The 15150-nt window shown below is 30.9% G+C and overlaps 1 long non-coding RNA gene across 1 annotated transcript; it reads right to left on the bottom strand.

Annotated features, from left to right (window-relative positions):
* Positions 1–12478: 12478 nt before the first annotated feature.
* On the bottom strand, positions 12479–13159 carry LOC120087216 (uncharacterized). Its single transcript, XR_005484459.2, has 2 exons — positions 12917–13159; positions 12479–12752 (listed from the first exon to the last, which is right to left on the bottom strand). It is a non-coding gene; the product is annotated as an uncharacterized LOC120087216 (long non-coding RNA).
* Between the last annotated feature and the right edge of the window lie 1991 nt (positions 13160–15150).

Here is a 15150-nt window from a genome sequence, read left to right as displayed (position 1 = left end):
TATTGCGATGGTGGTGTATGCGTTGTACATGTAAGTTTTCCTAGCAAAATCGAAGTATAAATCCTACTAGGTTGCCTGGTAAGCCCAGGGTCGAACACAGGGACTATGAGGACAATATGCGACGGTAAATTCTGATTCCTTTGCGGTAACAATCAAAATAATAATTTGTTGGTATGTTTGTTTAAAAGATAAATCCTATGCGACAGATTTGAGAAAAGAGTCAATAACAGCGAAAGTTACAATGAGTATGCGGGGAACGGGTTGAGAAGGGAATTAGCTAACACTTCCTAAGATTGCGTTCAAGTTATGCGATCATGCTACACACATACAACAGCAGGTCATCTCTCAATGCAAATGTTATGGCTCCTAATTTTAGGATTCATGCGATGTATACAATGATGTCTATATGACTTATGTCAAAGCCTCTATTCTTGTCTATGCGATGGTGAATGATACACACATACACAAGGCGACCGCATATTACCATATCCTATTTCTAGGGAACATGCGATGCATTTTAGCAAACAGAAGTTATCTCTAAGTTTCTATCTCTTGCTTATGCGGTTCTAATCTGAATTTCTCAAGCCTAGATTCTAACCTAACTCTCTCAAGTCTAGGTTCTTTATTTAGACTCTCTCTCAAGTAGCTCTAAAGAGGTGATGGACGCATACATAAGATAAGATGATCGCATATTTGAATGAAATTAATTAGTAGATTGAATGAAGATCTTAGATCATGCTAGCTAAGTGTTTCTCAACCCATTCGGAAGTTTAGTTACTCATGCGTAATGTAAAAAGAGTGAACAGATGTAGAGATGCAAATTCCATTTTATAAATAAAATCAGAATGCAAAATGACAATGGAAAGTAGGGATAGTGAGCCTGGTAGCAATGTCTTGCTTCCCAAGGCTTTTACACTGTGTTTTTCTCTATTCTGCCCAAAAGAATGTTATTGTTTTCGCAAGAGTCGGCCCTCTCTCCGTTCTCAATGCTTTCCGGCACTCTCTCGAGCTGACCAGGAACGATCTTCTGACGTCTTCTCTCTTCACTCGCCTCCGCCTCTAAGTATAAGAATTACAGACTACGACTATTTATTATCTCTATGTATATGGTGAAAGAGAACTCCAAAATTCTGAACTGCCGAACTAGAACCCTTTAATGAAGGTGGCCTTCAGTATTTATAGAGCTTCAGGGTGAAGAGCTTTTCTCTCAAATGATTTCATTGATGGGATGTCATTACATCTCTGTCTGATGCACAGATTAATTGTCACTGAAAAGTTGAGTGTACTTGGTACAGTGCATCGTTAACGGCTTGTCAACTAAATTCGGATTCGACCGTATCAGCTTTCTGTCCCATCATGATTTATTAAGCTTTCACTTTGATGTGTTGTCTTTATGCAGCCACCTTCTTGAGCAGATCTTCGGAACGCATACAATCGTATAGCTTTTCGGTTGCAATCTTCTAATGCGCTCAGATGCTGAATTCCTTGGATTGCAATTCTGCCTTGCGCCAATGTATTTTCCTGCACAAAATACGTAAATTAGCTGCTTTAATGTGATAGGCGCATGCGATTGCAATGTTCTCAACTTAATGCTTTTGGACACGATTTTATATATTTTTACCGTCGCAATCCTACATTGTTTTATATCATTGCGTTGTAATAACGTGTATTTCTACCCGTTATCAACGTGTCACCTACACGAACGTGTAAGATCATAGCATTTGTATCAAATAAAAAGTGGGTCATATTTATGAACCCAACTTTATCCCTATACTATAGACCATTTAGGTTGTATCTTGAACATTGATTTCTGTATGTCTCCACATACAATTCAAGACTCATAACGTAGCCCTGGATGTTAATTTATTGGATTTAAGATTATTAAGACAAAATAGAAAACAACACAATAACATTTATCGAATTAACATCTGTAACTCTTTATTGATAATGATCAATTAATAACATTTACTATCTACAAGTTTTAGGGCATAAAACTCAACACCCTCACTGTTTATCGATTCCATGATCTGACAACAGACATCATGGCCGCATGCTTCTTGGTAAGAACGTCAGACAGACTTGCCAAGATGTAAACTCGGGCCTTGTCATCGGCCTTCATCCAACGGTTATAAGCATCCTTTAATGCTTGGGATGCATTGCGTGTGCGGATGGGAGAACATTCCTCCATCAAAATAAATAGCCAATTTTCAATAATCAGAATCATATTCAGGTTAGATTTCCACGTCGCATAGTTTTTACCGATTAATTTTTCATTTTTAAGCAAGGAAATGACTATGGAAGACATGTTGAAATGAATAACAAACGATTTACCGTACATCTTAACCCATTACTTAATTATCTAATCAATTTAGCAAAAACACATGTAATCATAGAACCCTAATTAAAATAATGATTTAGTTTTTGCAACAATACTTCAAAGGTTTAGAGCAACAGCCACCAAAGGGTGATCAGCTACTCCTCCCTTGAATTGAGACAATCTCAGCAAATCATTAATACTAGAATAACTCTTACTCCTATAATTTTTAGCTACCGTTTTTCGATCAAGGATTCATTAACTAGCTTAGTTCATCCCGTAAGTGTGACCCTCTCATTTTTGGCTCCCAGAGGTATGCTTAAATAGGGTACCGAAGGAAAGACAACTGTTGAAGATTAACCTAAGAGACCCTATCCATTACTAGAGTTTGTGTTGTTCCGACTCCTATGATCAGACCCTTCGAAAGGATGGTCGCTCCAGAATGACACGCAGGCGAACCAAAGGAATCTCACGGTACAACCTAATGGAGGAGACCGTAGGATACATTGACACGCATCCCTCTCCCACTTACTATGAACACTTTACCAATTCACCTTGCTATTGACCCATAAAAATACTTTCCGAAGGGAGGCCGCACCCAGGGCGACACAAAGTCGAGCATAGATCTTACATTGTGAACTTTTAGGGACATGAGAACTAAAATTTGATATATCTCATATACCAATTTTCTTCTACTAAATTATTCTAATATTTTTAAGGTTTCATTATACTTAGTTAAAAACTGGCTAATGAATTTATCTAAGTCCTTTTAATTTGCTCAATATAACACTTATATTGAATAATTTAACAATACTTGATTTCATTTACTAAACTCTTTAATAAAATCAATCATTTATTGTTTGCTTATAAAATTTTTGCCCAATTCACCTTTCAGGTCGATTCCTAGGTGGAGATGTTCCGTCAGCTTAAATACCCCTGTCTAGACAAAACGTTTCTTAAACAAAGGTCTCTTATGGGCAATTATTTTATATATTTAATCTTTTAACAAAATTCATAAATCCTATTAAAACAAATTAAAAGATTAAACTATTTCTAATCTCATTAGAAAAAATTCTAATAGAAGTCTAGGTGAATTAATTTTAAACCATTTTAAAATTAATTTGGGACTATGTTTACATACAACTCTTGATTATAGATTTTATTCTATCTCACTAAAAATATAACACTTATATTTTAGTGCTTTATTAAAACCTATAAATTTGCATCTAATGACATTAAATAAATACAACAAATTATATCTTCTAAGTAATGTCTTGCTCAATGCAAATTCCATTTTCATTTGATAAATATAACATTTATATTAATCATACATGAAAATCAAGCATTCACATACATTATTCCACCATTCATTATAACAATTATAACATAGCATGATGCATGAACATGCTTAATGTATTCATACATCCTTGTAACATAACACTTATATTATGATGCATGAGCATGCTAATTTAATCATGCATCTATAAAATATAATACTTATATTTAATTATGATGTATAAACATGTTTATTCTAAGGTGGGAATTTTTTAGTCTATATGATATATAATATGTAATATGAATTCAAACATTAATCTAAACATACATCCAATGCATAATTAAATTAATTTAAACAACAAGAATTGGACCAATTTTGGCACTCTAATGCAAAATTAATTAATTACATTAATATAAATTTTATATCAATTTAATTAGTTAATCCTAAAATTAACAAAAAAAAAAAAACATCCTAGGTCCAAAAAAAAAACTTCAGTACTCATTCAGCTCGCGCGCCGCCAACTTCCGTCAGACTTCGTAACATTGCACGTTATGCCTCGCCTTTTAGCGTTGCAACGCTGAAAGGTGGAATGCCTCTGTTTTGTGCATTTAATGCTCCAAACTTGCCTTGAACACCTCCGTTTTTCCGATCTCTTCAGCAACACTTGCTCTTTCGTCGACACAGACTTACAGACTCAAAGCAAAAATTAAATGCCCAAAAAATACAAAGGGTTTTTACATTTTAATCACATTAAAAGTAATTTAAGTGCCAAAATTGAAAAAATCCAATCTTGCAAAACTTCATTTAAAATGTAGATTAAATTAAAAAAAAAAAAAAAAAAAACCCACCTCTAAACTGATTTTTGTTTAAAACTACAAAGAACGAAGATGCAAGAAATTGGCCCCGATACCAATTGTAGGAATCAAATCCCGAGCGGAAGCGTGTGAATACCTTGCATCTCGAAAATTGATTTTTGAAGAAACAAAAATAGTGTTCTAAAACAGAACATATGAAGGATAAACATATGAAATAACATGCTTTGGAGAAGGAAAAACATATTAAAATAACATACTTTGGAGAAGGAAAACTAAGAGATGATCATTCTTATCTTTGAAGATTTCTGAGCTCCATGAAAAATCCTCTCGATCTTGGCACGAACTTCTTCTAAATCGAGCTTGAACACAACCATGAGAATAACCTTGTTATTCTCAAGGATTCCAATAGAAGTATAGGTGGTATCTAACTAATTGAAAGAGGAAGAGATAGAGAATTTCTCTTAGAGAGTAAAGAGATTATTTGTGTTTTGATGGCTAGGGTAAATCTCACCGAAATCATTGCCCTAAAAGGGTCATAAAGAAGAATTTGTATGGAGAATGGTTAATAACTTTTTCTCCAAGTCTTTCCCAATTTACCCTTGTGCTCAATTAATTAAAAAATGTTTATTTAATTAATTAGCACATTAGTTAAATAACCATCTATACGTTAAATCCAATTTAATGTCTATATTTAATTAACATAAATAAACATCGTATGTTTATGTGCACCACCTCTCAATTAATTTAAATTCTTTATAAATCTAATTCGCTTGCATTAAATATTTGAATCTCATTCAAATATTTCTGTCCAACTTAATTTAAATTATAGATCACATCTATAATCAATTACATATTAATCACATTAATATACAATTTCTTTAAATTGATTTGAACAATTCAAATCCTTCCTTTATAATATCCTTTAGTGAGCTAACAAGGGGATTGGTAGACCTATAGATCAGAAACTCCAACGATATGAGATGAACTGGCTAAACTCATTAACCAAATTAATCAATATTCGTTAACTATGGGCACTTTTCTATGTCCACGGATATATTTCTATAATATTCGTTAACTATGTTAACTATGTTGCACTTTTCTCACTATAGATATATTTCTATGTCCACGGATATAGATCAATAAGAATAAATTAGTTCTTCACGAGTGTCCATAACACCAACTGAGTCAAATTACCATTTTACTCTTAAGTTACCTCTGTATCCTTAAGTATCAGTGCTTCTCTAATGAACAATCGGTTTATGGTCCAATCAATAAACAGAAATCCCTCTCGAGCCAATGAGAGAGTAGGACCCTTTGTTCAAGTCTTGGAGACACCACTTAATGGAATACTCATCTACTTACCTTGAAGTTGGTAAGGAGTAAATTTCATCTTGTATTACTATGTTCCCAGCTCCTCGCTCGATCTTGTCCCTAAAATAGTAGGCTTATTGAGTTGAAAAACTGGCAACTCTCACCCATAAAAATCAAAGGATAATCTCTCGTGAACAAGGGTTCATAATATACTCAAGATTAAGACTAAGTTGCCTAGATCATCCAATTGAAATAAGAACCTAACTAGTTAACGGACGGTGTTATATCTAGTGGTTACTATTTTACGGTTCGATCTTATGCAAACTCATTGCATAGGATACCTTCACTAATGTGTCACCTACACAAACACGTTGGATTATTGCATTTGTATCAAATACAAAGTGGGTCGTATCCATAGTGTCATTAGGATAAGGTACACAGTCTTATCCCTATACTATAGATCCTTTAGGTTGTTTCTTGAACATTGATCTCTATATGTCTCTACATACAGTTCAAGACTCATAAGGCATCCTTGAATGTTAGTTTATTGGGTTTAGGGTTATTAAGACAAAATAAAATACAACACAATCAATAATATTTATTGAATTAACATCAATAACTCTTTATTGATGATGGTCAATTGATAGCATTTACTATCTACGAGTTTTAGGGCATAAAACCCAACACATTGAAGGATCAAAAAAAATTCTTTTACTTGCTAGTTCTTAATTTTCCTTTTCATTTTTTCTTTTCTTTTCCTTCTTTTTTCTTTTTTTTCCTCCATTCCACATCCCTCGTTGAAGACAACTATGTGGTAAATACGCCACATTACTTGATGCTACTTTATATCTCAAAAACCAAAATGCTATGTTCCCAAATGTAGCTCCTTGTGAAGTCGTTGGTAATTTGCCAGTAATTTGAACTTGAACTAAGATCTACTCCGAGGTTGCTAGCACATCTGATCCTTAAAGTTATTGTCTTCAGAAAATGACTCACTTTATTTAAGAGAATAGGATTGATCAAAGAGAGATATGAAAGATATGAAAGATATTCAAAATAACTTGGATGTAAAATTTAAAGGTATGAGAAAAGCGTAAGAATCAGATATGTCGTTAAGGAACTTATAAATAAACTGACCAAATTCAAAATCTTTTCGTGACTTGAGATGGTATCTGTAAGAGATAAATACTATAAATTACTTTTGAAGTCATCTAAACAAAATATGAAACCCTGGTTTTTAAGGTTGACAAATATGTGGGTAAAGATGAGGAAAATAATGGATTGCCCAATTATAACAACATTATGGTATAGGCCAAAAGAAAAACACCAAACCGCCACACTATAGTAGTATTACGACATAGATCAAAAGAAAATAGTCAATTGCCCCACTATAATATTATAGTGTAGGCCAATAAAATTCTTATTTAGGTCAAATAGCTCAAATGAGTTAATAACGAAATGGGATGATGGGTCTAAGAAGAAATGTAGGTCAAGGATATTAGGAAATGGATTTGGGTGGTATGGTATTTATTTAATGAGGTTCAGAGGAAAATATGGTCAAGGTGGCATTCTTGTAGGCAAAAGAGAGCTTTATATAAAACTTGTGCAATGAGGACATTCACAATTTTTTTTCTTTTTTTTCTTTTTCACTTCTTCTTCTTGTCATCTTACCCGAAAAAAAAAAAAAAAAAAAAAAAAAAAAAAAAAAAAAAAAAAAAAAAAAAAAAAACTCAACTTTTTTTCAAACATGATTTAAACTTTCAAGGTTTCCTATCAAGAAGATGGAACTTTTTTTTTTTTTTTTTTGAGATGGGGAGATGGAATGAAGTTAAATCAACTATTTGTTTTTTTTAATTTAGAAATTTTTTTCCTTTTTCCTTTCTCTTTTACAAGTAAAATTTACTTCTTTTTTTTACAAACAAAGATGTTTCAAAAACTTAGAAAAGATAAATATGGTAAGAATACATACAAGTCAAATGACAAATGCCATTTTTCATAAGAAAAGAAACAGAATAATTAGGTTGAAAAATATATATTTTTTTTTTTTATGTTTATCTTCTTTGCAAGAATTTTGTATAAAACGTGAAAATTAGGATTCAAAGTACGTACAAGTGAAAATTGCATGGTATTTTTTAAGAAGAAGATGAGTATGTACAAACAAGAACTTTGCTTTTAAAATAAGGTTTTTTGTTCAAAAGTTAAAGATGTGTTTGAAATTCTTGAAAATTACCTAAAAAGTATGTACAAATTAATGACACGTGATTTGTTTAATGAATGAATATGTAAAAGAATACTACATTGAAAAAAAAATCAAACAATGTTAGATTTATAAAGAATATATATATATACATGTTAGAGTGATTTTTTTTTTTTAAGAAATCAATATGGTACAATGACATTACTTTAAGATTTTTTTTAGGGAAAAAAAATTAGATTTTGTTATACATAATAAAAATACTTGGTAAAATATGTAAAATAGATGATGCATTATTTTTCTAAAGAAAAAGGGCGAGTTTCTTTTTCTTGAAAAAACATGCTAGAAATATGAAAAATAGACGGTAAAATATGTATAAAAAGATGATTTGTAATTTTTATATATAAAAAAAAAGGTGCAATAACATTACTTTAAAAAGTTTTTTTTTAAAAAAAAAAGTTGTTAGAAACATACGTAAAATATGTACCAAAAGATGATTCATGATTTTAAAAAAAATATATGGTGCAATAATATTATTGTGAGAAATAATTATTTTAAAAAAAGTTAGAAAAAAAAGATTTTGTTAAAAATATTGAAAATATGTACGAACAAATGATGCATGTTTCTTTTATTTTTTTTAGAATAAAAATGTTGGAAAAACATTATTCTGACCAAAGAAAAAAAATAGAAAGGCTTCCAAAATTTTATTTGAAACATCATAATATGTACAAGCAAATGGAAGAACTTTTTTTTTTCAAATTAATTTAATGCAAATATAGAATAATACTTCATAGACTTCAAGAAAAAAATCAAAGGATTTGATTTGAAGGAATGAAAAATATGCTGTAAAATGTCTAAGTGAACGACGTATGAATATATTTTTTCAAGTGAACAATAAACATAAAAAATCTAATTATGAAATGCCCCTTTAAGAAAAATCAAATGATTTTCCCTTTAAAAAAAAACAAAAAAGACTTGAAAATATGTACAATTGAATGATGCATAACTTTTTCAAATAAATTAATACAAGGGGGACATGACTTGAAATACTCTTTAAAAAAAAAATCAAGGAATTTTTTTAAGAATATGAAAAAAAATAGTGCAAAATATGTACAATCGATGGATGTGTGACTTTTCAAATAAAAGAATAGAAAGGGAGAATATGACTTTGAAATAGTCCTTTTATAACATCAAAGAAACGAAAATGAAAAATATGTTATAAAATAAGTACAATTGAGTGGTGAAATAACTTTTTTCGAAGAAAATAAAAATAAAAAGGGAGAACTTTACTTTGAAATACTCTTTTTACAAAATCAAAAAAATGGAAATGGAAAACATATATTGCAAAATATGTACAATTGAATGTTTTCCTTTTTAAGAAAATGATATTTTGGAATAACAATACTTTGAAACTTTTTTAAAAAAGAAAAAAGTCAAAGATTTTGTTACAAACATAAAAGTCAAAATTTACAAATATGTAAAAGTGAATAATTATAACAAATGATGACGTGCAATTTTTTTCTTTTTCTTTTTAATCTCTCTTTTAGGATGTGATTATTTAATATTAGGGAGAAAACATTACTTCGACTTCTTTTTTGCTTTTATAAATGATTTATTTTTAATAAAGCAAAAATGGAAAGAGGTGAGGATGAATTGGAATGCAAGTTGACTTAAACTGTTTTTTTTTTTTTTTTTTTTTGCAAAGAGGTATATTTTAAAAAAAAAAATAACGGTTAAAAAAAGAGAATATTTTTTTAATGAGAAAAACTATGAGGAAGATCGAGGGACGTAGTTATGAAGTATAACAATAACAGGAGTACAAATTATTTACATCTATGTACAAACGTAATATGTGTGGTTAGGCTATAATGTCTAATGAAGCAAGGTCCTCAAGTTATCCTTTGTTTTCTCTTTATTCAAGAAAAAAATAGAGGCACCCTCATCAGTATCCTGAATAAGGTTGACCTGAGTGAGGGTTTTTGCGTACCCATACGGGAGACATAGCTCCACGAAAGTCGACACTACTAATCCTCGATTCTAAACTTATGGGTATAGCTCAGATAGGGGGTTTGTGTACATGTGTGTGATTACAATAGTAATAATATATATATATATAAACATGAAAACAAATAAAGCATTTTCCCAATAGAGTCGTCAAGCTATTGCTACGACCTATGGGTTTGCAACACAGAGCGACTGACGTTGTTCCCAAGAGGAGGAAAATAAAGTCGTTATCAATCTTGATTTGGAGAGTGGGACTGGACACCCAAAATATGCTAAATTGGTCTGGAAAGAAAACATAAAGGGTTTGTAGGTTTTTGTGTATGAGGAAGGTGTTAGCATCTCACAACACTCATTCCAATAATGCAATTTTATTTTATTTTCTTGTGTTATTAAAGAAAGACTTTTTGTAAAGAAAAAGATATTTTTGTTTTGATTTTTAAATGTCACATATTTTACTGATCATTGTTATTATCAATAATGAAAACAACCATAAGTGGCCAAAGGCTATTAGTAAATTGTATTTTTAATTTAATGTAGGATCCCAAAATAAATTCATCATCTCAAGAATATTAGAAAAGTCAATATCTTGACTTCCTGATCTCTGTCATAGGAAAGTTTGTAAAAGATTACCTCCCAACTTCCATCATAGGAAAGTTGGTAAAAGATTACCTCCCAACTTCCATCTTAAGAAAGTTATATTTTTTTTTTTTTTTGGAGAATATTTTTGGAAGATGGTTTTAGATTTATTTATTTAAAAAGTGCGAAAATAAATCTTTTACGGTCGGCATGCAATGGCTATATGAGATAAAACTTCTTGAGATGAAGATGACAGAATATGAAACCATCTACCAACAAAGCTGGAATTGAAATCTTCGAATAATGAAGGGCAACCAGAGACCAATTTCCACAAGGCAGTGGCTCTAGAACAAATAATGAGGATGTGATCAATGCATTCTGCTTCGACATTACACAAAGGGAAAATGTTATCAAGAGTTCTCCATAGAAAGTGTTTGATTCTAGTAGGGATTTTTAATATCCATAAGTTATTCTAGACCCAAGCCATTATGATCTTCTTCATATAAAGTATGCATCCACTTCTTACAAATTATATTCCTGATTTTTGAAAATTCTATATCATATTGTTGAGAATTTTGATGTTAATAGGGTTTTTTTTATACAAGCAATATTATCTTCGAACAAGTACTCATCCAAAAGATTAATATTCCAGGATTCATTTAGATGAATGAAATCAGTGACTTTAGTTTGTAAGAAGAGGATTGAAACAAATGGGTTTAAAAGTATTAGGGCAAGGGATCTAAGGATCAAAAAACAAGTGAATCGAAGAACCATTTCCAATTCTACAACGTAGACCTTTTATCAATAAGTTTTCCCCCAGCAAAAACTTTTCCAAATTGAAGAAGACTTTTTACCAAGTTGAGCTTCAAGGATTGGGGAGTTTGGGAAGTAGAGGCTTTTCAAAACCATAGAAACAAGATTGTTTGGATTCATTAAAATTTTCCAGACTTGTTTGGCGATGAAGGCTTGATTAAAACCTTCTAAATCTATGAAATTTAGGTCACCTAGAACTTTTGGAAGATGCATTCTTTTCCAACTCATCCAATGAATCTTCCTTTTGTTAACTTGAGAGTCCCACTAAAATTTCGAAAATGATTTTGTGATATTGCTACAAAAGTCTTTTGGTAGTCTAAATAAACTCATAGCATAGGTGGGTAAAGCTTGACCAATACTCTTAATTAATATTTCCTTTCCAGCCTTAAAGAAAAAAGACCTTTTCCAGCCTTGATCAAATTTGCATAGAATATAACTGAAATCTTTGGATCTACTTCTTGAGAGAATTGACAGGATACCAAAGTAAAGTCCTAAGTCATTCACATTAGAAATTCCCAGAATGTTACATAAGAAATTAGCTCTGTCCTTATTAACATTAGCTGAGAAGAGTATTGTCGATTTATCATAATTGATCTTTTCACCCGAGCTAATTCATAGGAGTTCAAAATTTGTTTATTGATTAATAATTCTTTCTTTTTTTTTCTTTTCAAAAGATCATGTTGTCACCCATGAATAGAAGATGTGAAATGATAGGACAAGTATTGGTTAAGTGTAAACCTGAAAGAGTCTTCCTTGATATTGCATTTTGGATAAGATATAAGAGACCTTCAATTACAAATAATAACAAAAAAAAAAAAAAAATAAGGAGACAAGGCTGAGTCCTCTAGATGAAATAATGCTCCTTTTAGGTTGCCATAATGAGAATAGAGAAAGTTTCCGATGAGATGCGGTCCATAATAAAAGACACCCACCATGGGTCAAAACCAAGTTTAAGCATTATTTTTTGGAGAAAATCTATTCAACTCTATCGTATGCTTTACTGAGGTCCTACTTAATTGCAACAAGACCATTCAAGTTCTTCTTTCTTCTTTTTAATAGATGTAGGCATTCATGGTCAAGAATGATGTTGTCAATTATGGCTCTTTCATGGATAAAAGCAGCTTATGAAGAGGAAACTAAAGAGTTTGGTAAAGGTTTAAGTCTATTAGAAATAGTTTTTGTAATGATTTTATAAATGACATTATGCAAACTAATAGGTCTATAGTCTCCAACAGAATAAGGGGTGGGAATTTTTGAAATTAAAACAATATGAGTAGAGTTAATTAAATAAATTCCCTTTCTATCATTTAATACTTCAAGACATTTTGTAATTGTGCTTTTGCCAACAATATTCCTGTAAAGAAATTGAGCTAAAATTTACCTTTGAACAGTTCAAGATCCAACTGAGACATCCTCTTCCAGTTCACCTCACACAAGAAACAAAAACAACTATTAGAAAGTTAGCTAAAACAAACTAACAATTGAACTAACTATCTACTTATAAATATAGTGAACTATTAAATCAATTCATATGTGCTGAAAATATTAGGGTATTCAGAGAGAGAGATCTATAATATACAACTTAGAAAGCTTGAATAAAGAGATCTTCATACCTTTGTAGAGTGTACATAGGTCTTCGAGATCGAACCATTATAATCTTTGTATTCCTCTTCTTCTACTCCTCATTTTTGTCAATTTGCATGCTTGAATCCTTGATCATCTTCATCGATTAACCCAGAAAATCAAAACTGAAGAAGAAAGCTGAGAGAGAATGATAGAGAGAGAAAGGAAAGAACAAACCTATTTCTTTGAAGTCTGAATGAGGAAGAAACCAATTTCCTCATCATTTGTTTAAGTCTTTTACAACGTGGTTTGTTTAGGTTCACAGATGGCACCTACCACGAGTAGAAAATTAGGCAGGTAAAATCTTTTCTTTTGGGCTTTCCCTTTTTCTGTTGGAGACTATAGACCTATTAGTTTGCATAATGTCTCATAACAACTAGTACTAGAGCTAGTCTTTTCCAAGAAATCTTCCAAGATTAATCAAGAAAGTTAGAGATGGTAGTAGCTCGGTATGAGGTGGAGAAGACTAATATTATTTTAAAAGGGCCTTCAAACATGACACGTTTGGATGTTGCTGACTTCTTTGAGTCTCCTGAAGAGAAAATTGATGACATTCAAAGAGTAGCAAATACTTCATTTTAATTTTGATAATGTCTAAAACTAATATTAATTTATGTTTTATTTATTTATTTATTTTTGTATTTACAAGTTAATTTTGATTTGAGACTTTTTGTAATCATTATTTTAAATGAAAAGTCATGGATATTTCTCATATTTTTGTTGACCCAAAGATGAAAAATGAAGACTTGCGCTTGGTAGATAGTGCAACTACGTATACAATACTTAAAAGTAAAAAATATTTTCATAAATTGACAATGCTTGAAGAAAATTTCAATATAATATCCGGTCCTACAAACTTGATTGAAGGTTTTGGAAAAGCAAATCTTATTTTGCCTAAAGGAACAAAATTCACAATTAATAATGATTTGTTCTCTAGTAAGTTAAAAAGAAATCTATTGAGTTTCAAAGATATAAGTGAAAATGGTTATCATGTTGAAACCAACAATAAGAATAATATAGAATATCTTTATATTACATCTATTGTTTCACATGGAAAACGTATATTGGAAACACTACCTGCTTTTTCTTCTGAATTATATTATACTTATATACGAGTAATTGAAACATATGCAACCATGAACTGGAAGTTCATGAATCTAGATATGTTCAATGTCTGGCATGATCGATTGGGTCATCTTAGGTAAATAATGATGAGAAGAATTATTGAAAATTCTCATGAACATCCATTAAAGAACCAGAAGATTCTTCAATCTAATGAATTATCATGCGTTGTTTACTCTCAAGACCATCACCAGCTAAAGTGGAAATTGAATCGCCAATATTTTTAGAACGAATTCATGGTGACATATGTAGATCTATTGATCTACCAAGCAAACAATTTAGATACTTCATGGTTTTAATTGACGCATTCAGTTGATGGTCACATGTGTGTTTATTATCAAGTCAAAATCTTGCATTTGCAAGATTACTTGCTCAAATAATCAAATTAAGAGCACAGTTTCCTGATTATGCAATCAAAAGCATTCGACTTGATAACGTTGGTGAATTTACATCCCAAGCATTTAACAGTTACTACATGTCAATAGGGATAAATGTTGAACATCCTGTAGCTCATGTTCATACACAAAATAGTTTAGCATTATCATTTATTAAATACTTACAATTAATTGCTAGACCATTACTTATGAGAGCAAAACTTTCAATATTTTTATGAGGTTATGCTATTTTGTATGAGCGTCACTTATATGCATAAGATTAACATCTATTATAAGTACTCTCCAATAAAATTAGCTTATGACCAGGAGTCAAATATTTTTCATTTGTGAATTTTGGTTGTGCAATATATGTTTCAATTGCCCCACCACAACATACTAAAATAGGATCTCAAAGGAGGTTAGGAATATATGTCGGATTTGATTCCCCATCAATTATTAGATATCTTGAACCCCTAACAGGTGATGTATTTACTACATGATTTGTTGATTGTCATTTTAATGAGACAACTTTTCCAACATTAAGGGAGAAATTAAGAAGTTGGAAAATAAAATTACCTGAAATGTATCGTTATTGTCTTATTTAGAAGTTTGAAAGGTAATTTATTTACAAAGCAAGCAAACCAAATGTCAAATGCATTTATAGATACTAAGAAAGTGACTGAATCATATATTTCAGTTGCAAATGCTCCATCTAGAATTGAAATCTT

This window comes from Benincasa hispida, chromosome 9, assembly GCF_027475165.1.
Source record: "Benincasa hispida cultivar pf3 chromosome 9, pf3_genome.v1.1, whole genome shotgun sequence".
NCBI lineage: Eukaryota > Viridiplantae > Streptophyta > Magnoliopsida > Cucurbitales > Cucurbitaceae > Benincasa > Benincasa hispida.
Note: the sequence above shows the minus strand (reverse complement) of the source record. Positions and strands in the feature narration are given on the sequence as shown.